Source organism: Somniosus microcephalus, chromosome 3 (assembly GCF_052327205.1).
Source record: "Somniosus microcephalus isolate GS21.2 chromosome 3, FLI_Smic_1.0, whole genome shotgun sequence".
Classification (NCBI taxonomy): domain Eukaryota; kingdom Metazoa; phylum Chordata; class Chondrichthyes; order Squaliformes; family Somniosidae; genus Somniosus; species Somniosus microcephalus.
The window spans coordinates 263,810,044-263,835,417 of NC_140989.1; the positions used below are offsets into that span (position 1 = coordinate 263,810,044).

Genomic DNA, 25,374 nt, shown 5'->3' on the forward strand with positions numbered 1-25,374 from the left:
GCTCTCCTAATTTATTTTTTAAGTACCCCCCTGTACTTTCTACACTCCCCTAGGGCTTCCACTGTTTTTAGTCTTTTGTATCTGCCAAAAGCCTCCCTTTTTTTCCTAATCCATTCTCATATATTGCTTGACATCCAGGGTTCCTTGGGCTTGTTGGTCTCACCCTTGACCTTTATGGGAACATGTTGGCGTTGTACTCTCTATTTCCTTTCTGAAAGACTTCCACTGCTCTGATGTGGATTTTTCTACAAACAGCTGATCCCAGTCCACTTTGACCAGACCCTGCCTTATCATATTAAAATCGGCCTTCCCCCTCTCTTGTAGGACTTTCTCCATGCTGGCTCAAAAAGCTCTCCTGGATGCACTTTAAGAACTCTGCACCCTCTAAGCCTTTCACACTCTGACTATCCCAGTTAATATTGGGGAAGTTGAAATCCCCTATTATTATTACCCTATTATTTCTACACTTCTCTGAGATTTGCCTACATATCTGTTCCTCTATCTCCCCCTGACTGTTTGGGGGCCTATAGTACACTCCCAGCAAAGTGATTGCCCCCTTTTTGTTTTTAAGTTCTACCCATATGGCCTCATTAGAGGAACCTGCTAAGATATCATCCCTCCTTACAGCAGTAATTGACTCCTTGATTAATATTGCGACACCCCTCCTCTTTTACACCCCCCTCTGTCTCGCCTGAAGATTCTATACCCCAGAATATTGAGTTGCCAATCCTGCCCCTCCCTCAACCATGTCTACCATGTCTCTGTGATAGCAACAATATCATACTCCCATATGTTCATCAACACCTTCAATTCATCTGCCTTACTCGCAAGACTCCTTGCATTAAAATAAATGCCATCCAGCCTTGACATACTCCCTTGTGCCGTTACATATTTGCTTTGCCTTCCAGGCTGACTTGTTTCTTCCTCTATATTTGGCTGTGCATCATCCCCTACTATAGCTCCACTCCATATCCCATCCCCCTGCCAAGTTAGTTTATAACCTCCCCCCAAAAGCACTAGCAAACCTTCCCGCAAGGATGTTGGTCCTGTTCCGGTTCAGGTGCAACCCGTCTGACTTGTACAGGTCCCACCTTCCCCAGAAGCAGACCCAGTGATCCAGGAAACTAAAGCCCTCCCTCCTGCACAAACTCATGGTTTAACATTTGATTATTGGAGTTAATTGGCAATTTGCTCAAAATCAGTTGTTTATTTTTCTGTGAGATTCATATCGTGGATGAGCTGTGATTTTAATGCTCAGCATTTGCCTCAGAAGAAACACATCTGTTAACATTAGAATACTCGAAGGATTAGTGTTCCAGATCAGGAGATACACACACCGTCATCGTTTGTTGTGCCATCATTGATAACTGAAGGTACAAATCCTTTCTATGGTGCCAGTGTTGAAGTATTTTGTCCTGTGTTCAGTTTGACATGTATTTTACAGGTGAATGGTATGTTCGTGATACTATATGATACTATCCTGATGCTGTCCAATGATCTATATGTTTAAGGGACAGTCATGGTACTATAATAATGTAGGGTGATCTGGCAAATTATTGGGAGCTGCATCATTCCACAGGAGACTGGGAGAACTCCCTGCTGTTTTTCCCATAGTACCATAGGATCTTTTACTTCTAGCCGTGCACGGAAACATGGTCACGGTTTAGAGTCTTATTGAAAAAAAGGCCAACTCTAACAATACTGCACTCCTTCAGTACTGCATCAAAGTGACATATATATTTGGACATATGGATGCCTGAGGTTTAAAAGTACAATGTATCTGTATAATACTGGCCTGAGAACCATATTTGTAAAGAATTTTTACAAAGGGAGTACTTTATCTGGGTTATCCATGAAGGTAACTGACTGAAGTGGATTTCTTCAGAGGGATGTGAAGGTACAGTAGTTTATACCACACACACATTATTACAGTTCTAAAACAGGAATGGCCAAGCTGGTCACTACTACTGTATTCACAACCCATAACCTGTCAGGATGTATATATGTTGTTTCAAAGAAAGATGTATGTCTTAAAAACTCCCTTCACATCAGTCGTAGGCTTCAATAGATCCTCAAGCATCTTTCAGCTATTTTGAGTACATAACATTCCTTTGAAAATATTACTTTTTAAACCATAATTTAATAAACCAGATATGATGAGAAAATAAGTCTTGCAGTGGTTGCTTGGCAACCCTTTTCACATGCATCACAAGTAACACCAGAGAGTCGAATCACTGAATTTTGAACAAAACCACATTTGGACTTTAACTTAAGAAAAATAATGACCATTTATGTTTGTATATTACCATCAAACACCACCAGCTGTTAGGTGGAGTTAACAACTTCTTGCTTCCCTCCTCCAGAATGTCGTCCCTTTCCAGCCATTACTATTTGATGCCAATGTCCAAGTGACCGTCATTACTGGCCCTGTTAAATAACATCCACTGACTTCTTTATTTATCTCTATATTTGCAGTTAGTTGAAATACTTTAGTTTCAATCTTTTTATAGTAATGAACACATTTGTATTAACAAAGAGCATGGGTACTTCTGTTTTCATGTGCCATCAAATGGTGACTTAATAACCACTGGCATGTGACATTAAAGTAAAAGAGCAGACTATTGCCATTGAAAGGCTTACCAAAAATGGGTTACTTTCTTCTTGACAATTTATTTAAAATTATTTTTCTGGTGCTACTCTTTGTGGGATTTCTCCCCCTTTTTGAAATCACTAAATTATAACTAATGGAGCTTTTAGCAGAAATCTCCCCCCCACCCCCCCCCCCCACCTCAACCACAGTCTCAAAGGTTTAGAATGAACTAGACATCCCATGTGATACTTATGATTAAATTTATATCATCTGAAAAGAATCATTATTTCCATTCTTGTTCAATCTGAAACCACAATTCTCATCGTTTAGGAACCTTTATAAATCCAACATTTACAAGGAATTATTGTTAACTTGGTTAGTTCCTTTTGATTTTTAAAAATAATATTTCAATTTTGAGTACTAATAGCAGCACTGGTGGAATGGATAGGAAAGATACGGAGCCCACAGTGTGAAGAAGCTTAATTAACATTGAAATCAGATTGTCGAAGCACTTTAGGTTGATAACAGCATCTCGACTGATGTTAATTCAGTTCCATTCACCTCGTCAGACACGGCAACTACTGCAAGTAGTTTTGCTGGAATGATTTTACCAGTATTCACTGCCTAAATAAAAATATTCCATTAGAGAATACTTTTGTTTGTTTGACTTTAAACAGGGGTGCAGGTGATGAAACTCTTCCTCAGTTTCCAAGTCTGTACTTTACTCACAACATGGCTGTGAAATAATTAGTCCAGTATTCCCATTGCAAATTTTTACTATTACAGCCAGTTAAAAAGAAAGGGGCTACATTATACTTTTTTGAATACTGTACAATATATGACACTCGTTCTATTGTCTGCAATGTGAGAGATCCATATCTCGTGAGCACTGCAGAGGTGAATGAGTTCAGAAAGGCTTTCTCAGGAATGAAAGAAGAATGTGACTACAGTGTCATTGAGTTCAATACAGTAACTACTTATTCTCTCAGCATTGATTGGCCAGGCTTCTATTAAATAAAAAGTCCCAAGTGATTTACATGACGTGACCAATGAAATGATGAATCCCATTTCCTTTGGTACGCATTCTCACATCGGGTGACTGTGAAGTTACTAACAATCACCAGGGAGTAACTTGTTCCTCTAAATTTTCTTTAATAGCCTAGGTATACTACGCCCTCTCAGGAGCCTTCCCGAGGGTGGTGAAGGCCAACAGCCATGGTTATACTGCCTGTGATGCCAGCCTGGAAACAAAAAAAAGCAGAGATACTTAAACATGGGCACGAAGCTTTGCTCCCCGGCCTCTAACTGTGGGTGAAACTTAGAAAGAGTTGGCTCCTTTCTACCATAATGTATGCCAAAATGGTTCAGCGGACTGCCCGAGTTCTTTTTAATTCTAAGGTTTAAAAACTCAGCTCTGTGTTGCTTTCAGATTTCCTGTGGTTGTGGGAACAAAAAAAATAACTTGCATTTCTATAGTGCCTTGCACAACCTCATAACGTACCAAAGCGCTTTACAGCCAATTATGTACTTTTTTGAAGTGTAGTCGCTGTTTTAATGTAGGGAAATGCAGCAGCCATTTGCACGCAGCAAGATCCCACAACAGCATTGCGATCAATGCCCAGATAATGTATTTTAGGGATGTTGGTTGAGGGATAAATATTGGCCAGGACTCTGGGGATAACTCCCCTGCTGTTCTTCAAATAGTGTCATGGGATTTTTTACGTCCAAACGAGAGGGCAGATGAGGCCTCGGTTTAACGTCTCATCCAAAAGATGACACCTTCGACAGTGCGACACTGTCAATACAGATGGAAGGCCATCTCTTCCAGGTGGTCCCACAACAGATGACGAGACATCAGCAGCATCGATGCTGTTTATTTGGCACCGTGGCGCAAATGATTAAGCTGTACTGGCGCTGAGTGTATGTACCATGAGGCTTACTTCTAGCCAGCACGCACCAAGTTAAAACATTAACTAGAAAATCATTTCTAGATAGACACCACTGCATCATCTTTGGATTGGCTTATTTCTGGCCCAGAAGCTTGTTTTCCTGTCACTACAGTAATTGGAGTTTATACCCTACATACCCTATAATTTTAGGGGTATAAAGGACTTGCATGTTTATCTGCCTCAGGCTTCCTTTTCTTATTTTAATTCTCAGCAGCTGTAAAGCCTGCTGAAAGAGGGATTAGAGGGCGAGATCTGTGTCTGTCACAAGGATTTCTCAAAACCTATAATTCGCAGTTGAGTGAAATGTCCTGCATTAGAGAACCCTTTACTGGAGAGGGAAAAAGTTCCAATCCAAAAATACCACCCCCCCATGGCTTAGAAATGAGTGCACTAGCTAACTATTGATTGTAAAAACAACACAAAACATTACATGAACTACTGCTTGGGTAAACAGCAGTGGCAATAAACTGTTCCTATTCATGCTCATATCCGGTGCTGATGGATTTAAAAACTAATCCTTGCACTCTATTGACAGAAGATAAGCAAATCTTGTTAGAATCTCACTCAAACAGGTCCACTAGGAACCCAAAATAAAAAAAAAGAGGGAATTGGTCAGCCAGTTTGAGGACCACCTGGCTGAGCGAGCGTTGTTGAGAATAAATGCAACTGAATATCAATACAAAATGGAGATTTGGAGCAAAGAAATGCAATCAAGTTGGGAATTATTGCAAGTTGTGTACAATAAGGTTACAGATGTATTGGTGAGATCTCGCTATATACTTGACTGCAAGAAGCATTTAAATTTTCTACACTGCTAACAAGGTACTTAGAGTATAGAATCTGTTGAGCTATTGGTGAGTTGCTCATGCTGGATTATAGCTGATTGCAGTAGCCAAGTGAACACCCTAAATCACACCAGAATAATCTTCAAACTCAAAAGATGTTAGAAATTACATCTTGAGTGCAACCATACAAGCCTTAATTCTGAAGTACTTTAAAAATAAAATGAAAATCTGGAAAGGTCAGGTAACTTCCTCTCTTCATGGTAGGTCTAGGTGCAGTCCCTGTTTTGAGCGGTTATTGTTTTAATACAACTTCAAGTTAATCAGATTCTGAAGTTTTGCAAATGGTGTAACTTTACTTGAGATTCATCAGTACATATGCAGATGCCTACGCACATTGCAAGCTGGGACTTGATGTTTGAAAATGCTAAAAGATTTGGCTTCGTTGAGCATCTTGGCGGTGAAAATTTAGGCCGTTAACCTCTCGTCTCTGTGCCCGCAGACTTGAGCTCTGACAATGGTTGACCTTTCAACTTGCCAACCAGAAAGATTGTGAGTTTTGGTGATTCTTTGCTCCCTTCTGGTAGGGGGGCATTCCAAATGGGGGAAAAACTGATGGGCTTCCTAATTACCCATAACCACACTCACGCAAACATAAAAACCTCCTACTGGCTGACTCATGTGAATAGAGTTGGCGTTGCAACTGAGTAGTTCCACTTACCTGCACTCCTAGCTGGAAGGTCATGTTAGTGAAGATTAGAAATGAATGAATTGACAAAATCAATAAAGCTAAACAGAAAGCTAATATAAACAAAACTATAGTGCCATAAAAGTTGACAGCACAAAAAGAGACCATTCAATCCATCATGTCTGGGCCACTTCTTTGCTTAGAGCAATCGAACACTAATTCCATTGCCCATTCTGCCTTCTGTATCATCTTCATCTTCAAATGTTTATCTGCTCCCTGCCTCAACTACTCCCTGTGGCAAAGCATTCTATGCCCCAACAACTCTCTGCATAAATACATTTCTCCTGACCTCTCTTCTCACTCAGTGACCATTTTAAATTGACGACCCTTCCTCACTAACTCCCCAAGTAGAAGAAATAGCTTCAATCTATTCTAGTAAAAAAAAACTTTCATCGTTTTTAAATCTCTTCTTAGCCTTCTCTGCTCCAGTGGAAATAGTTTCAATTCTCAAGTCTTGCTTCTAGAGGTTCTCATCCCTGGCATCATCCTGATGAAGCTATATTGTATGCTCTGTGTGGCCTTAATGTCCTTTCTTTAACCGGGCATCCAAAATTACACACTACAGTCTAACTGTAACTGAACCAATGTTTTGTACAAATTCATCATTGCCACTTTATTCTTGTACTCCATGCATCTGTTTATAAAATCCAAAATGCTATAGGTTGTTATATGACTTTATCTGCACTCACACTTTCAAAGAATTATGTATTTGCACCAATACATCTTTCTGTGCCTCCAACTCTTCAGTATTTGTTTTGGGTTCTGTTTAAAGAAATCTGTAATAACCGGAACAAAGTACTTGCTTACCACTTGTATGTAGTGTTAAGAACTTTAGATAAAATGTCTTATCTTCGGGGAAATTAAAATATGTGAACAGGTGCACTAAATAGAGATGATGTACTGGTCCTGGATCAGATTTTCATTTTAATGCACTCTGAACAAACCCAATCTTTTTTAACTTGCAGCTAGGAGTAAACTACTAAATAGTCATTATCCAAAGCAAAATGCCAACGATGCTTCCAGTACGTAAAATGTCTAGCATTTAATGAGATGAATAAATCAAACCTTCTCCAGGGTGGAACCAAGCAAAGCTTATTTTTATCCCAATTTAATCAAACCAACCAGATTTGGATTAGCTCACACTTTGATCTACTTGGCCCAGATTTGCACTCATCCTTAGCACTGAGGATCAGGAAGAACATTAGTCAATGAATGAACATTACTCTGTTCCCCCCTCTTTTATTTAAATATCTGACAGAGACAATTGTCATATTTAAAGCTACATCTGCTAAACAATCCATTATTTGTTTGTATTATACCCAGATATACAAGAAACAAATTTATTTTCAGCCAATCACTTTTAAGTACCTCCAGGGCAAATGTAAAGTCAATTTGAACGGCTTTCTAACAAACAATAGATGAATACCAAAAAAAAACCACTGAAATGAACCTGAAGCAGTCTAAAATTATCTGCTTGTACACAGCCAGAGTTGCCTTTTGAAAGGAGCAATTGGGACACATTTTGATGAATGAAGGGCACATTATCTTAGTTTGCATTCTGTGAACCATGGAGAAGATTGGGTTCAGGAAAGGTTGAAAAGCTACTTGGTATGAAAAATTGTGAATCGGTGAAGAGAGGCCTCTCCTGATTAAACAAAGGTAGCTAGGGCTCAGGTTGAGCTAGGATGATTGATTTGAGCAGTGTGTTCCTGCTGAAGCTGCCGTTATGAGGAAAGTTGTTTGAACATGCTTAGGAACCTGGACCAAAGTGGGCTCACAATTGTAAAGTGGATGTCTACACATCCTCTTCCTTTCATGTTTTAAAACATCCTCTTTTGTTTGCTAAGGATTGGAAACTCCCAGCACGGAACAGTGGTCAAAGGCTGAGAATTACTGTTAAATCAGTAGGACAAAAAAAAGCTGGGGAAGGCAGCGAATGGAATCTCCTTGTGAATGAGAAGAGACAGGATGTAAAGCAGCTGGAGGGTGTGAAGCTTGTAAAAAGGGACCCTGAACACTTCTTGCATCTTAAAATCGGACACACAGGATTTGCTCGCTGGCCTCGGTAATTCTCTGCTCCCAGATAGCAGGCTAAGCAGCAGCATCTTTCACAGCTGGTTCAGCTGTTTCAACCGCAGAAAGGCTATCATTAAAATGATAGCTTTCAGACTACCAGCATCTCCTCTTCTCTGTACCTATAATCTTCAAGGTTCTGACTGTCTGACCACTTTAACAGGCTGATTTTGTTTTTAATCATGATGACAGCTTAAAATATCCAGCACATTTACTGTAGAAGAGATGAACATAAAAGCAAGTCTGAAAACACTTGATGAGGCAAAGACCACCTTTTGAGTGAGGGGGACGGTGGAGCAAATGACAGAATACATAACGACTAATGGTCTCTTGTCTTTCAGTTTGCATAGTTTAGACATAGCTTGGGGGTCTAATCAGAAACGGCTGTAAAAAAAAATCCTTTACTAATGCTGCATAGATTGTGCTTCAGAAGAGAACAAGAGATCAAATAGTTTAAACCAGACATTCTAATGAAAGGTTTGTTTTCTACGTGCTATAAATAGGAAGAACGTCACATGGGCAGGAGTCCAGGCAGGTGGATTTTTTTTCTCTCTGGAATGCCAGACACCTCCAACGCTTTTTTGGAGGCGCCCGTGATCCTCATCACCTGCTTTATGGCAGACAGTTTGAAGTTACAGTAAATAGCAATTACAGCAGATGTGCAGTAAATAAGAGGGTAGCAAAATTCTACCTTCCAGTTGCGTGAGGCTTTAGATTTGGGTCAGAAAAATGGCTTGGCTCAATCATTTCCTACTTTTCCAACACAACACACTAATCTGTGTCTGTGCCTCTAGGGCAAGTATGCTGCATAATATGCCTCACCTACCTTGATGTGAAACCGACAGTGATGTCCACAGTCACGTTGCTCTTATGCTCGACTTAACTGCTGACCCAAATTCACAGAGACTTGAGTGGCCTGGAGGACAAACAAGTGGAATTATGTGTCAGAACACATTTCTGTAATATCTTCAGTATTAAGAATGATGAAGAAAATATTGTCCCGTAAATGTTGCAAATGGGCATTTTGTACTCTGTAGGTTTTTGAAGCTAAGCACCAAATCACACCTTGGCACTAGTAATTGGTATAATGTACAACCTTAAAATGTATGATATTCCAAGCGGTGAGTGTGCCAGATTATTTTGTAAATGAGGAGCAAGGTCTTTCTAAGATAAAAAACAAACTCTTGCCTGAAGTGTTAAATCTGAACAGAACAGGTTTTAATTTAGTTCTCAGCAGCCATTGTTGTTCAAAAGAAATTGTGTCCTGCTTTCCTCCTTCCTGTGGGATTTTGATAGTAACAGTGCGCTCGTATTCATGGAAAAATTCAGTCTATTTGCTTTTGTCTCAGGCATGTCTTGACGAGAGCTTAGTATTGCTGAGATGGTGGAGGAGGGGACAGGCAGTCATTTGTCAGGCTCTCTCAACCCTGAAATTTTTGTCAACTCAGCGCCATTCGAGGGGCGAGCAAAGGGGAATTGATGATGTCACCCCGGAATCATAATTTCCAGAAACTCTCGAGATCTGTTTAGATAGTGGGAGTAATAATGAGATTACTGATCCAGAAATGTTATCTTCTGTGTAATTTAATTAAGACAGCCAGCGCTGAAAACATCTGGAAACCTCTGAGAAAACTTGTAGGAGTCAATCAGTCTTCTACAGTAAAGTAACAAGAATGAACCAATAAAAGTAGGAATAAATCCCAAGAATCAGCTTGGCTGTGACTGCTGCTGGCTGAGATATAAATCTCCAACCTGTTGGGCTCACCTTGATCCTGTGCCTCAGCCTGTACTGAAAGTTTTTACTTTAAATGTCTTTCCTTCTTTACTTCCATCTCTCCTTCTCTACTTCACACACCAACACCTCACAGCAAAAGCAAGATGCCTGGAGCTTGCTGCCACAGTAAGGGCACTTCCTTTAGGCTGCTTCAGTTTGGAGATTATAGTGAGCTGCTAATTAATCAATGTGACAGATGAGGAAAGTGAAAGGTTATTTTCATATCCTGCCACTAGAAACGGAGACCCTTGGGTTCACAGTACAGTAAGTGGGAAAATGTAGTTCTCCAAATAATTAGAAACTGATGGAAGTAACATCGGATATTTGGAGTAACCAAGTGTTCCTCCCCGTCTTAAATTAAACATTCATGTCTACCACTCTGCACTGATGTGCTCAATTGTACCCTTCTGACTAACTCTAACCATCAGTGATACAAATCCAACTCATGGTCTTCAGAGCAGTTTTGAAAATGGAAGTGTGCTGCTGTTTAAAAATCCAATTTTAAACCAGAAAAGTTAAACGATAGCCTGCCGAAATCTTAGTTGAATAAAGAGTACAAATCTGTGACTAGCAGGCCAATGATAAGTACCTTTAAATTCATTCCTGACCAGAATTCAGTCACTCTACTCTGTCGTAGATAACATAACCTTCCATAGCTAACATCAGAGTCATCAGCTACTTTCAGAACCTTCCAGATTGCTGATGTAACTTTTATGATTCTATGAATGAATTTCACAAAAGACACCCGTCCCAAAAAGATTGTTCGTGGTGCTCTATAATCTGGTGGTAGATGCCACCATGAAATAAGCAAGAAGTAATCTGATCAGGAGAATATGGACTTCAAGAGGTCCAAATCATCGTTTTGGCAGCAGAATGGTGCAAACTAAGAAATATTCTGCAGTTTCATCTATTTGATTGTTCTTTACAATAACCAGTAATCTGCAGAAAACCACTTTTTGCAGATGTTATGCAATCTGTTGGACACTGCAAAGGAAATTCGGTGTTCCTCAGTTTGAAGAAACCCCAGGAGATCAAATTCCAATGGGACAGCCCTCATTCACAGGCCTATTTCAGACCTAACTCAATTTTGAAAATGAAATTTCATGCAGTATGTAAAATGAATATTTTGTTGATACAATATCATTTTTAAATGTATGTTGATAATATACATTAATGGCATTTCTTGAATCCAGCATTTTCCAAAGAAATTCCTTTTTTTTTTACTTGGGCAAAATGTCTTTGTTATGGTTGTTGTCTTCCTTGTGACTCTTATGGTTTTTCTCTGGCACCATGATAATACTGTGCAGCTACTTATTATGATGGAAGCATGCCTGTGGTGAACAGAGGTTTTATTTGTTTGCATTGTATCATTTAACATATTATGTTCTATTTAAGGTCACATTTGATGACCGGATAACAGATAAAAAAAAAAAATCTGTTAAACTGCTGAAAAAAAATTCCTATCCAGCCATATGTAACCAAATCAGTCAAATATTTGATCCAATGTGGGGGAGGGGGACAAGAAAGAAAGAAAATGTACAGCATTCAAAGTCATGCGAGTATAAGAAATCAAATAACATGTAACCACAGAGTGGCTGTAATGGCAGTTGCTCGGAGTACTTGGGTTGCTTTGAATTGAGCTGTCTACAGGCCATGGCGATGGCTCAATGGTTTAACTGGCCACTTAGATGGAGGATCATGAGCTGTACATTGCCAGTCTCACTCTGCGATGTACTGACTCCAGTCAGATGGCACCAGCTCAATTATAGTCAGTGCCCAACTGATTTTACATAGAATTGCATAAAAATTACAGCACAGAAACAGGCCATATGGCCTAATTGGTCCGTGCCGGTGTTTATCCTTCACACGAGCCTCCTCCCACCCTATCAGCATATCTTCCTATTGCTTTCTCCCTCATGTACTTATCTAGCTTCCCCTTAGATTTGAGTTAGTATGTTGCATTAATATTGAAAGTAATATACCATCTTAAGCCAACTGTATGTCAGACAGAATTAAAATCCTGTAGATCTACATGGCACTCATGGGCAGAACGGATGCCACCTCATTATAGTGATGGATGAATCTTGACAGTCTATGGGCTGCCCAGTAGACTCAGTAATTGTAACAATATTTTAACCAGTTTAAGCCAAATTATTGGACTAGCTTATGTAAGCCAGGCCAAGACAAGCTATAATATTTCACTATCTTTTTAAGGCTAAGAAAGAAATGATATCTTTACTTAACTGACTAAAATTGTACATAGTGCACTTAACTATGGAGAGTACGCAGTTTAATGTAGAAAGTATTGATTTATCTATTCACTTGTATAAAACATGCTAGAAAAAGTTTCTTCCCCCCAATTAGATACACCCTGGGCAGAGTAGATTGATCTTCTTTATGCTATTTTGCTTACTTACCACAAGAATATTTATTGTATTTGGCCTGGTTATTACTAACTACCAATTATTATAAGTTATTTTTAGAGAAAAAGTTGAAATACTATTTGTTAAACTGGTAAAAATATTATAGTGCCAATGTGCACATGATTATATTGTCACATGACAGTAGCAAGCATGAAGTATGGAAAATATGCAAGAGGATTTGTCTTCATTACAGATGTAACCACCATCACCAACAACCACCATCACCAACAGCCACCAGCCAGCATCAACAACAGCCAAATACAGCCACCACCAACAACAAACATCACCAGCCATCGCCACCACCACCAGCCATCACCAACAACCACCAGCTAGCATCAACAGCAACCACCACCAACAACCACCAGCCAGCATCAACAGCAACCACCACCAACAACCACCAGCCAGCATCAACAGCAACCACCACCAGCCATCACTACCACCACCAGCCAGCATCAACAGCAACCACCACCAGCCATCACCAACAACCACCAGCCAGCATCAACAGCAACCACCACCAGCCATCACCAACAACCACCAGCCAGCATCAACAGCAACCACCACCAGCCATCACTACCACCACCAGCCAGCATTAACAACAGACTGCCAACACCAACAACTGCCAACAGCAAAATCAACTTGCATTTACAAAGCATCTTTAACATGGAAATACTTCCCAAGATAGTTCAGCGAGGCTTAAGAAAAATGTTAGTGGTTACACCTTACACGCCAATTGGGAGAGTTAAATGCATAAAAAACTCTTAAGTAACATTTTAAGTAACACCTTAAATAACACCAATATGGAATAGAGCATGAAGTGCCTTAACTCACATTGCTGTAACATACACCGTTGTTTGGCACCTATGATGGCACAGTTCTGGAATGTGCTGAATTCAGGAAGCCAAGAGGGACAGTGGGTGAGGGGAGACTCAGAGGAATGGAAAATTGGAACTGTTTTAGGTGCAGAATTTTATCCATCTATATTTACAACTGTTTGATGAAATTTAAAAGCACACAAATTGAAGTCTAGCATGTAATTGCAGTAACTAGGTTTCTTCAAGCTTCCCCATTCTAAAATTTAAGTAGCCTACTCTTTAGGGTACATTTGTGCTTGTCCCCAGTAGGATTATCTTGGCCTATTCAGCAGTGTTCTTACCAGACGTTCCTCACATCTCAAGTAAGGCACAATAGACATTTAGGTATTGTCTAACTACAGGCTCAATGGTTAAGCAAAAAGCCTGAAGGTCAAGTCCATCAATCTTCAAGTCTAATCATCAATTTTCTAGACAGTATGCTCCAAGTCCATGCATTCTCTTTAGTCACATCTAAAGATTTTAGCTATTCAGTTCCATGTGTTTTGGTATTTTGTACTTATTTACCAAGTAGTGGGCATTTTTACACGATATAATATCTTTAAAGTGTCATTAATCATACTAACTATCATGAACAGAAAATTGAGCATAACCTTTAGCCACTCCAATCCATTCAAATAAGGCATGATTAACTGTCGTGATCAAGGGTAGTCAGCACTCCAATTAGTCAGTCAGATTAAACTAAAAACATTACAATAAAACTTTTTAATGTACTATGTAGACACTAATCAGTGGGTAATCATATGGATCTGCAAATAGAAAATGAGACCCACCCTAAAAAATGTTACAGAACTGCAAGGTACTTAGTTCCATTATGTGCTTTGCCCATGTCAGGATTCACCACTTAATCTTTACTGAATATAAAAGCAACTCGCACAAATCCATATTCACATTGATAGCACAGGAAAACCTTGAAGGATTTAAATAATGCATCACCATATAAAGTTCCAGAAGTGACCAAGGGTGAGTGATAATGCTCAAAGTCAAATGTTGGTTGGTTCTCTTGTGCCCCAAGGATACTGCTGTATCTCAAGACAATATTTTAGTTCTTACATCCACAAACTGCTTATTTGTGACCTCACTCTTACTCTATTGCAGTCCCATCATGAAGACAAGCATTTTGTCATGAGTCAGATGCATAGATTAATAACCAAATTGGTTCCTCTGATTATGTTCCTTGCAAGGTGGGAGGAGGCTCAAGTGGAGCATAAGCACCAGCATAGAACTGTTGGGCCAAGTGGCCTATTTCTGTGCTGTAAAATTCTATGTAATTCTATGTAAGATTCCAAACTTTCTACCGTCTATTCGCCTAGATTCTTTACACCTTTGTCTTGTTTAGTTTCAGTCCTCTTCTCGTATCAAATAAACTGAATCCATCATGATCTTTACATTAGAATTTTGAACATGATTGGTTAAACTAGTGTTGTATGATGCTAGTTAATTCATTCCACGCCTGTTTTGATACGCTAACCTACTTGGTAATATGGTGCCCATTCTGACCCCCTCCCCACACACACAATTGTTGCAGATCAATTTAAATAAATAACCGGTCCATGCTCAGAAGGAAGTATGTTATGTAACACTGGTTTACCTAATCATGCTTAAGGTTCTATTCTAAATACATTATTGATTTATCCTGAGTCTGTAATACTGGCGAAGATCAGTGGACCTATCCTAAGTAATCAAGTACCAAACATGGACTAAGTATGACAATAATGAAAGCATAGAGTGTGGTGGCACTTGGAATGAAGAAAAGGTCTATGTGTGTGTCAATAGCATGTCTATGAAATCTATTTCCAGGGTTGACAGGCTGTACTCAGCAGCAACTTTCCTCTCCACATCTAGACTAAATTTAGCCAAAGTTAGTTGTGATCTTCATCTCACTGATAATATGTAACAAATAATTATTTTATTTAGAGGGGTCTGGTCAGAGTAGATAGAGAGAAACTGTTCCCATTGGCAGAAGGGTCGAGAACCAGAGGACACAGATTTAAGGTGATTGGCAGAAGAACCAAACGCGACATGAGGAAAAACTTTTTTATGCAGCGAGTGGTTAGGATCTAGAATGTACTGCCTGAAAGGGTGGTGGAGGCAGACTCAATCACAGCTTTCAAGCAGGAGTTGGAAAAGTATCTGAAGGGGAGAAATTTGCAGGGCTACGGGGAAAGGGCGGGGGAGTGGGACTAGCTGAAGTGCTCTTGCAGAGAGCCGGCACGGGCTCAACAGGCCGAATGGCCTCCTTCTGTGCTGTAACCATTCTATGATTCTATGAGAAGGGTAAAGGTCATTGGGGTTTAGTCCGTTTTGGATTAATTAAATGATTTATTTTATTAGGATGTGTACATGCAGTACACAAGACCAGTGGGAATACTTTATATGTATCTGTACCTATTGGCTGAACACAGTCAAATTTAAAATGAAATGCTGCATTATAGCTCAAAAAAGTTTCTCACATTTTCAGTTGGTCAAAGGTCAAACATTGGAACAATTTTTATACAAATCCATGGCGTTCTGCTTCATGAGAAAGCTGGCTGAGAAAGAAAGAAGTTATTATACTGTGACACTACGTATATTTTTATTAACCTTTTGAGGACTACAGGGGGAAATCTTTTTTTTTAAAGCAATGTTTAGTTTCTTTGTACAATACCATGATTGAAAGGTTTCCTTTGGTTCCATACATTCTTCTGGTTCAACTTTTCAATATTCCACATTGAAAGTGTAGAGTCAAGTTTTGCAGATGTTGCATGATAGGAAACATGTGGCTATTCTGAAATCTGTGAAGGACATTCTGTACTTTAAGGATTAAGAATGTGCATGTGTTTTCAAATAACTGCAAACAGTATGTGAAAGGGGAAAGCAAAGTGCTGAAAAATCAGAATTCCTCAACGTTACTGTTCTCACTGAACTGTGTAAAATTTATCCTTTCAGCCGCAAGCTGTTACGCAGAGAAAGCATGGGTTGTTTCAGGCATTATCGACAGCCGCCTTTCATTTTTCATTTCAGCAACTGTTCAAAACCAGTGAAAGGTCACTTTGTATGGTTATAGCTGGTTTTAGTTTAAGCTCCTAGGCTGAGGAATTTTTTAAAAAGCTTGTATTAACTAATGTAGTCAAAGCTGTTAACCTGCTGTGTAATTACGTTCTCTCAACCACTTCTTATATTGATACGGTACCTTTAATACGACCAAAAGCCCCAGTAAAAGACTCACAGTTGGTTGCCTCTAGCTTAAGCAATGAGTTGCATAATTGAAAATAACAGTGTAAAATTATCAATGAAATACTTGAAGGGATGGAATCCAATTCTGATCTCTAAGCGTTGTACAAGGAAAATGTCACAATTCCAAAGACAAATATAACAAATTTGCTGTATAAATTTATCTTAAAAGTCCTGGTAATGGCCTTGCACCTGCCATTGTAGTTAAATCAAAGTGACCCTGTCTATTTTCGCACAACAAATGGAACAAGCCTTGATAGACAGAAATCAATACTAATGCAGTGGTATGACTATTGGATTTTTTCCCCTCTTACACTGCTGGTAAGTCTCCCATAATCTGTTTTTCTTTAAAAACAAATTTATGTTTGGAAGATTGGTGAGATCGGCAACTATTGCACAGTATAAGGGAAAGCAAGAGAACACGATTTTTGATTCACAGTATTAAGGAGCCACACTAACCAAGTTCATCTACATTTAATGAGAAATACTAGGAAGAGCTGAAGCAGGATGTGCCTTTATCTGTTAACTGATTTGTAAAGGATTGATTCTGCAATGGTCTGGCTTGGTTACTATAACCCATCGACCTGTGTCCTGCATTGTGGTGCGAGCTGGCAGTGGATTTCTGCAGTGCCCTGTGTTTATGGCTGTCAACGAGGGTGAGAAAACTGTTGGCTGAAACCTTGCAGACATTTTATTTCAGACAAAACAATGTGGTGTATTAATCTACAAAGCAAAATTTGAAAGCACTGTATATTCGAAAAATAAACATTGTGTTGGGCTCCAATGACCAAAAGGCATTGTTTTAAAATGATAACTGCTTTGTTATGGCAGTTTAGGATGTTTGGCAGATTGCAGAAAAATCTCAGAGCCAAAGCCATGACCCGGCTCGGTCCCCAGTTGACATTCAATACTTTATTCCTACATTGATGTCTTGGGTAAGAGAGTTGGGAATGAATCCAACATATCATTTAAGCAATTTTCTTTAGACTATCTCCATAACATGAATTTCTTATCAGATTGTCTTTAATATCAAAATCTCTTCATTTAGATTTGGTTTTTTTTTAAGTTGCCTTCCTATGAAACAAACTCAGCAAAATCAAGTATGGTTTTATTGGTGTTTTCGGAATGAAGACTGATGAAAGTCAGGGAATGGTAATTCTATACTGTTGCTTAAATTTCTTCCACAATTTTAAATGTGTGAATGGATTAGACTGTTTTCATAGGAGTGAGATCCACACTGACTCTATGGGTTACAGTGCTTAGTCTCAATTTGTTAAACAAAAAGACACTGCTCGTCTTTAAAGGAATCCTGTGCAATGTGGTGGATGGTACAATTAAAACTTCTAATACTGTACAGTTTAAAATTATGATTTCTTAATCATAAAAGATGCTTAGATGGTACAGTTTTGTTTAATTTTCCCACTTCCAGCCACCCATTTCCTGTTGTTTTTGATAAAACTGCTGTACAAAGAGGTCAGTTTGACTAATACAGTTTCTGTCATGCTTAATGGTGTTTTTACCTCTGCAATTTTTTAACAAATTCTGGTGTCAAATAGAGGGTGGAGTATAAGATAAGAAATGATTAAGTCCATCTCTGGGTGTCTTTTTTTCTCTCTTAACTGTTTGCTTCTTTCTGCATCAGGATCTACTGTAATTTATAAGATTATTTGACAATTTACAGAGGTTATTCTACTCTGTTTTTACTACTTTTTTTTGCCAGAGGATACAATGAAGTAACTCAGTATATCAGACAGTTCCTTCATCCAGTCAAACAGTATAACAGAGAGGGAGGGAGTGGGAAAAGATGAGAGTTCGGTGTCCGAATTGGGGCGAGAAGAAAACCTTCTGTACAGGTCCTGGATGTGGAGCTGCACTTCGAGGTGAGCTGGTTGGAACGGAAAGGACTGCTCCTCATTCCCGCCTCCTCACGTTCCCAGTCTCTGCCTTTTCCCATAGGAGATCACCTGAGCATTAGTCCATTGAAGGCCAGTTTCCCTGGAGATTTAATTCATGTTCAAAGTTCCGGCATTAATTTTTTCGAAATGCACGGATTTCAACAATTATATATCCTTTGAGAAAACGTGTAACTGCTACAATACGTGTTATTGTTGCTCCACGAATAACTCAGTGGAGGTACATACTGCCTATTGTAACACTGAGCCAAATAGACCAGGAGGGTCACTGGCATAATCCTTGATCTCAGCCGGAGCAGTAGTGAAATGAACAATTGGTCCCAGTGTCCTGGGCAGAAGAAAAGCAATAGTTGGGGTCCCTGCTCCCGATTACTATCTTGCAGCAACCCCAGCTGGTAGTGTGAGCATGGTGTACGGATAGGACAGGGGTCGACTGTAATGCTCTCTTGACCAAATAACCCACCAACACCCAATACCCCAGCTACCTCACTTGGGAAATTGGTGTTTTTCCGAATGTACTATGCATGATTTGACATGTTCAGAAGACAAAGGGAGCAAACATTTAAAACAGGTTGAAACGGTCCTCAATCTATATCCTATATACTCTGTATCAACAGGTACTGTTGGTGCACTCTTCAGAAAACCCACAATTCTATTGCCTTCCTTTACCTGCCTTAACACAAAATACTACTGACTATGTCTGTGCTTGCACAGTCAGTTCTGGATCTTAAAAGCCAAAAGGTTTGCTTCTGGCCAACAAAGCTTCAGGGTGCTTAAAAAAAAAGTTGACTCTTGTAATGCACAACCTCATAAAATATAAATTATGATCCACAAATAGGAAACTGAATACCCTGGTGAAAAGGCTGCGTGACCAGGAGTGTAACTAATGCACAGCAAATGAAATGGGTTGAGCTTTACTGGATGCCCCTCGGTCACAACCAAGCTATTCATTACCTTTCATTTCCACAACATAAAACAGCAGAAGGAAAACTTCAAGTTGGTGGAAAACATTAAATTCTGCTACAGGGCACTTTTTAGTTTTCAAATGAATTCTCGAAATTAGTTTGGGTTTTTAATCGCGTCAGTAATGAGTGTATTTTGACTTACTGTTAGAATTCTTACACTTGTTTTTACTAAAAATCTAAACCCACTAAGCTAAATTGTTAATAATCAGGTATTCTTAAAATGGAACAATTGGGCAAAAATGTGCTGTTCAATGGCGGGTTGTTCAATAGCTCATAATGTCTGACAAATGAGGAAATGACTGTGCTCTTGGTGCAGCATTACTCAATGGCCACACATTCTGACCAGAAGAGAGATTCTGTCCCACTGATTTAGTTAAGCATTTTAATTGGTGGCTGCCCATTTTTGTATGTTTTTAGTTTTCAGAATCAGCAACAGTGCAATAACACCCAGCTTCTGCTGAAAAGGGATGGGATTAATACACTCGATGGAGGAATTCTCTAACGTTAGGTTTAGATGGAGTGATAGAGCTTTTCAGCAAAGCTCTCTCTAGACAGGTCCGCATGTCTGCTGCAATTCAACCAGACAGTCAGGCTCACAGCATGTCTGGGCTTTTGATTTTAAATGCATCTCTTCACAGAATTCAATTGCTGGCTGCTCAATTATTGATTGTCACGAGGTTTGGCTTTGTCTTTCAGACAGAGGGTGGCAAAATGGATTACAGGGGACACATTTTTTATGAAGAAATGTGTCAGAAGATTTGCTGATAATCAAATCTGTGGTAAAAATGTATTGACTAAAAACCGTGCACATAAATGGCCTGAATGAAATGGCTATTGTGAATGGTTGGGGAGGGGGGCGGCAGTGGGGCCTTGGTTGGAAATAGGAAACAATGTAATAAATGACCAAAAAATACTGAGTTAGCCAATCAACTCTTCATGCTGAACGTATTCCATGTTGTGTAATCTGATTCGATTTTCCTTTTCAAATTCCCCAGGTCTATTTCTATGTGTCATTGGATTAATGGGAAATGGAAATAGTAAAAGGCCCGTTACGACTGTTGAGAAGAAGTCTATTTAATTGGAAACTTCTCCATAATGTAGAGCGTAGTGTGGAACTTCTTACATTATTGCACTCTTTAATGTTAGTTCTTACGACTGTAAGCCAAAAGACACTATGTTGTCTGAAAATTCCTGGCCAGGTATTCCTGTTACCCACATAGTAGCCAGTCTGGGGTTGTAAAAAAATTAGTGCTGAAAATGCAATTCCTCAACAATTCTCACAGCAAGGATTCATCGAGATACTGCAAACATGCAATGAACATCTTCCATTTGAGTGACGACAATGGCTCCCTCCTCCAACGCCATCTTTCATTTAACTGAACGGAACATTTGCCATGGTAACAGCTTTAGTGCTATTCTGAGCAACGTGTCGCCTCCCCTTCCCTGTGGGGGTGACTCGGTACCTTTAACCCTTTGAGGACTCTCAGGTTTCAAAACATCTTTAAATTAAAAAAAACCCGCAAATCTTTTGTAAAACTACTTTATGTACTTTTAAAGCGTTGCGTTTTCACAAAACAGAATGAAGCAAATACTGAGGACAACGAGTGTGTCTTTGGCTGAAAGAAAATATGAGCTTGTTAAAATTTATTTGTGGCACACTGAAACTCCCAGGGTCCTCAAAAAAGGTTTAAGCTAATTGTAAAATGATATACGATCTGTCGGCTGATGATGCTTCATGATGCAGATTTGACTACGGCAGCATCATTCATTCAGTCTGGTTGAATGTTGTAGCTTGTGCAGGCGTTTATACAGATGTAGATCCTTAATTTGGCCCGCGCGCCAGCATTCAGTGGCTGAAACTCATGCATGCCTTACATCACCACAATCCTGCTCAGTTCATGCAAAGGCAGCAAGCAAGTGTCTGCACCTGGAACAGGGAGGAGCGTGTGAGGGCAAAGGCTGACCCTGGCTAGGGCACTGACTACACAGACTTTGCACTGTATGAAAGGTCCAGACAACCCCTGCGGATTCATCATGCGACACTCGCCTTTCTTCTTTTCCAGACGTGGTAATCCAAAGAATATACTTAAGATCACCAGCAGCGTAATTATCCACCAGCTTCTCATTTCACCACCACCCCCCCATGCTCCACCCCCCCACGTTCAGCATTGGAAGAATTCCGAGCATTAATAGGCAGTGCTTTTTTTTAAAAAAAAGATTAGATTTCACAGGAACCCCTTGTTATGACTACCTCCTAATTCCATCAAACCGATCTAAATCCGCATTATTAGGAGCTGAAGTCTGGAGAGATTGCAGACGCTCTTTGGTGCTTTGATAACAGAACTAATACAGTGAAAAAGCCACAGCTCCTCTTTGGGCGTGGTGGTGATTTGTTTCAGCTGTCAAATACTTTTATCATTAAAAGCTGACTCTTGCTGCAGGAGCTGTTTAAGGTGTGTATGTATATATATATATATATATTGATATATATATATTGCACCTCTTTTGTTTAATTTCCATCTTGGGAGAAGTAAAGCTCCAGTTTCTTCCAATGTCTTCAGACACACCTGGCTGTTCGAAGGTTATGTAAACGACAGCTACCTTGGTGATATTTCCCCTGCTACGTTCCATAATGGATGAAGCACCTTCGCCCCCCTCGCACCCCCCGCCCCCCTCCCCGCCACCCTTTAATCAAACATGGCCTATTGCCGGCAAATGACTTGTCTGTCTGACTTGCATACAAATCCAGGTAGAGGAGGAAGGTATAATAAAGGAAGAGTCCGGGTAATAGACACTTGTATTGTAAGGTTTTAAAAGGGCCATAAGTCGTGCAAGTACCCAGTCCTTTGAAGACCAAATTGTCTGTGTGCACTTAAGCACAGCTGTAGCACGATTCAGTTGATCACCACAGAAGAAGCAAAATTCTTTCCTCGGTGCAAGTCATTTGCTTTCAAAGACCCAGTCACGCTGGCCAGTGAAGTAGGTATTTTGTCTGGAGATGGTGGCGTGGAATGCCTGCTAAGGTAGCAGAAATTCTAAAGGCCTATTATTGAAACAGTGTCAACCATGCACTACTCCAGACAGCTTTTTAAAAAATGCAATAGTTGAGATAAATCATCCCATGTATGACGGAGATCAGTTTGCTTGGGAGTTGTGTGGAAGGCACTAGGATCACACACTTCACTCAATATTACTATTTGTGTTTGGCACTAATTAAGTACTTCTCTACCCACCCCCTCAGCTTTCACCCCTCCAAAAAAAAATTCAAAGGGGCGACGAAGTTTTGAAGTGGTAAGCTTTCTGTCCACAGCAAACAGCTCGTTGCGATGGAGGATTTTATTTTACTGCAGCGATACTGAAACAAATGAATGGAAATGTCTGGAACAGATCAGTTAGTTCAATGAGTTTGCTCCCCGGCAGCAGTTCCAGAGCTTTCATATAAATGAGTTGTCAGAAATGAGACAGTCCTGAAATAAAGCACGTCAGGATTGCAAAAATATTTAAATTTTTGCCCAATTTTTCCACTATTGCAAACGAGACAAAGACCAGCTTGATCCCGTTAGTTTTACAATGGTCCTACTGATTGCCACACGGGCCCTTCCTCTGCATATGGTCAATTAGTATTGAAAATACTCAGCTGATTCCATTTGCTGGAAATTTTAAGCAGGGCCTTATGAGCAGGAAGAATGATGTTATTGAAAGGAAGAGTCTCATCTAAATAATAAAAGGGCACACGGCCATCTGGTCTGGTCAAACTCTGTACAAAGTTTATAGCAGTAGTTATATCGGGAGGGTTTGCCAGCATTGCTATGAATGTGGGTGCCTCAAAAATGACATATTAATTTGTGTTTAAAAAAAAGCTAACAAAGGAAGAGCTCACTCCTGTTTACTGCTTGCAGTTAGCTATCTGCAGCATATGGAAGCCCACTGTTGCCGATCTCTCGGTGCAGTAGAACAGACTCGTCATGCATTGCGTGCAGGCTCCTTGATTGTAGAAAAAAGCTGGCTGCAGGCCAGACAGGCGAGAGCACTGTTGATCATTATGTCTAGCCTTCAGGTGTCTCAGCTCACAGTGGGTGGTGGGGGGGGAATGCGTGAGGGGGGGGGTCGGTGGGAGGAGTCGTAGATGACATGATGGCAGACAAAGAAAGGGCGAAAAAAAGGACTCGGCTCAGGAAAAAAAATACCTAATATATTCCCTTGTTAAATGAATTTATATACTCGATTTCATCTGAGCAGTCTCCTAAGAATGGGAGGCGGATTTAAGCTTGTCTGAATAAAGAAGTCCAGATTGCTTCAGGATTTATTGGCCACTGCTCAGTGCTGTATGCAGAAATATGTAGGAAAGATTAATTAATGTAAACAAAAAAAAATTCCCTCCTGCTTGCCCTTTGTTTGAATTTCAAAGCTCTGCAGCTGTGTCCCTGAGAGCTCCTGCCCTTTCAGCAACTCATTGTACGAGCTGAACTCTTTGAGTTAGCTGGACAGGGCCGTACCCCCTCGTCGTAGGGTCAGTCCAGTTTGTTCTACTTAGTGCTCGCAGTGGAACTGATTGGACACGGCGAATGTGTTATCACAAGCAGCATACTTTATCTCATCCTGCACCCTGAATAATGCAGCGGGCTGTCTCTGCTTAAAGGAGTCTGTGCTGCAGTCAGCAGACAGACAGCTCCCTCAGGCTGCCGACTTTCTCCCCCACCCCCACCAAAAAAGTGATCTAAGGTTACTCTGCGGTATGTGAGCTGTTTTCATCAAACCTCAAACCTTCTTCCAATATATTTATTTGCAAGCGTGTGGTCATTTAAACAGAAATCATGCACACGCCAAATCATTTTTTGGATCTGTGCAGTGAAGCTACCTCATAAGGCAAGTGTATTAAAAGAAATACTTACAGTTCAGTTGCTAGAATAGACTCTTATCAATCTTCTTCAAGCTGTACAGTGCCTCGTTCAGTATTAGTACAAGGTGAGAGGGAAGGGACCAGGAAGTTCCATTAATTATACAAAGAAAACATGATTCAGTTTAAAGTCACTTTAGTCAGACACTTGTGTGCAGACATCCCAGTGCTCTAGTATTGCTTCTATCTGCTGCTCTGAATTGAACTATATAATACCCATGTGAAAGACAGGGGGAAATGTAGTCACGTGAAGCACATAGAGGCACACCATTGGCTCAGCTGATAATCTTTAAGCGAGACATTTTTTTCTTCCATTGGCCGCACTGGAAGATTGAAGGCATGCGGTTCCTCCCAGTCCAAGCCTCTTTTTTTTAAATCGCAGAAGAATGACTGTGTGGGAGTTAGACTGACAGGGGAATTAGCTGGGAAAAGGTCTGAAGCCATCATTAGGCAGAGGTCAGGGGAGGAGGAATGAGAAGCTTAACTGGTTCAACAGTGACTATCGTTTTATATCATTGTTGCTGGTTTGTGAATGGCTAACCTGTGCTCAGGACAGGATGAGGGGTATAAGTCAGCTCAACACTAAACTCAAATAACTTTCAGAAATCGGAATTGCAATCTAGATTTATTCTGATGAGATCCAATAATGTATAATTAATCACTGCATTATGAAATATTACTCTGCAAGCCAAGTGTCTTAAGTTTAAAATTGTTTTAAGATCAATGTTTTATGGGTTGAATATTTGTAAGGAAGCTGAAGTTAATTTTTTTTTCACAAAGTAGTATTTTCATCTCCGAGCATCTAGGCCACGCTCCTATCCTGGGCCCACATCCACCCTTTGGCTGGCTGGTACAATGCCAGTCTGAGGGCCGGAGATAGGGGAGTTCCTGACACAGAGGGGATGAAATTGGTCTTCAGCAGTAGCACAAAATGGACAATGGTGAATCGGCAGCCTATTTTCTACCCCGCCCGGTTTTCTGTTTTTCCATTGAAGTCAATGGATAAAAAAATTGGGCTGTGTATCACCCCCCGACAGTCCCTGGCTCTGCCCCCTCTCATGCCGACGTCCTTGTTTGAGGAAGGGGGGAGTCTCCAGCCCAACAGGCCATTCCTGAAACTCCTGTCCAAGGGTGGGACTTCCCAGCAGCGGTCAGAGGTCAGAGGTGATAATTAGGGA

General features: G+C 40.1%; 1 long non-coding RNA gene across 1 annotated transcript in view; it reads right to left on the reverse strand.

Moving 5' to 3' along the window:
- Window positions 1-24,400, reverse strand: part of LOC147121885 (uncharacterized) — an 89,853-nt gene extending 65,453 nt beyond the window's left edge. The window contains exons 1-2 of the long non-coding RNA XR_015077647.1: window positions 24,192-24,400; window positions 8,969-9,058 (exon numbers count right to left, since the gene is read on the reverse strand). This is a non-coding gene — a long non-coding RNA (uncharacterized LOC147121885). The remainder of the gene's footprint in view (window positions 1-8,968; window positions 9,059-24,191) is intronic.
- Between the last annotated feature and the right edge of the window lie 974 nt (window positions 24,401-25,374).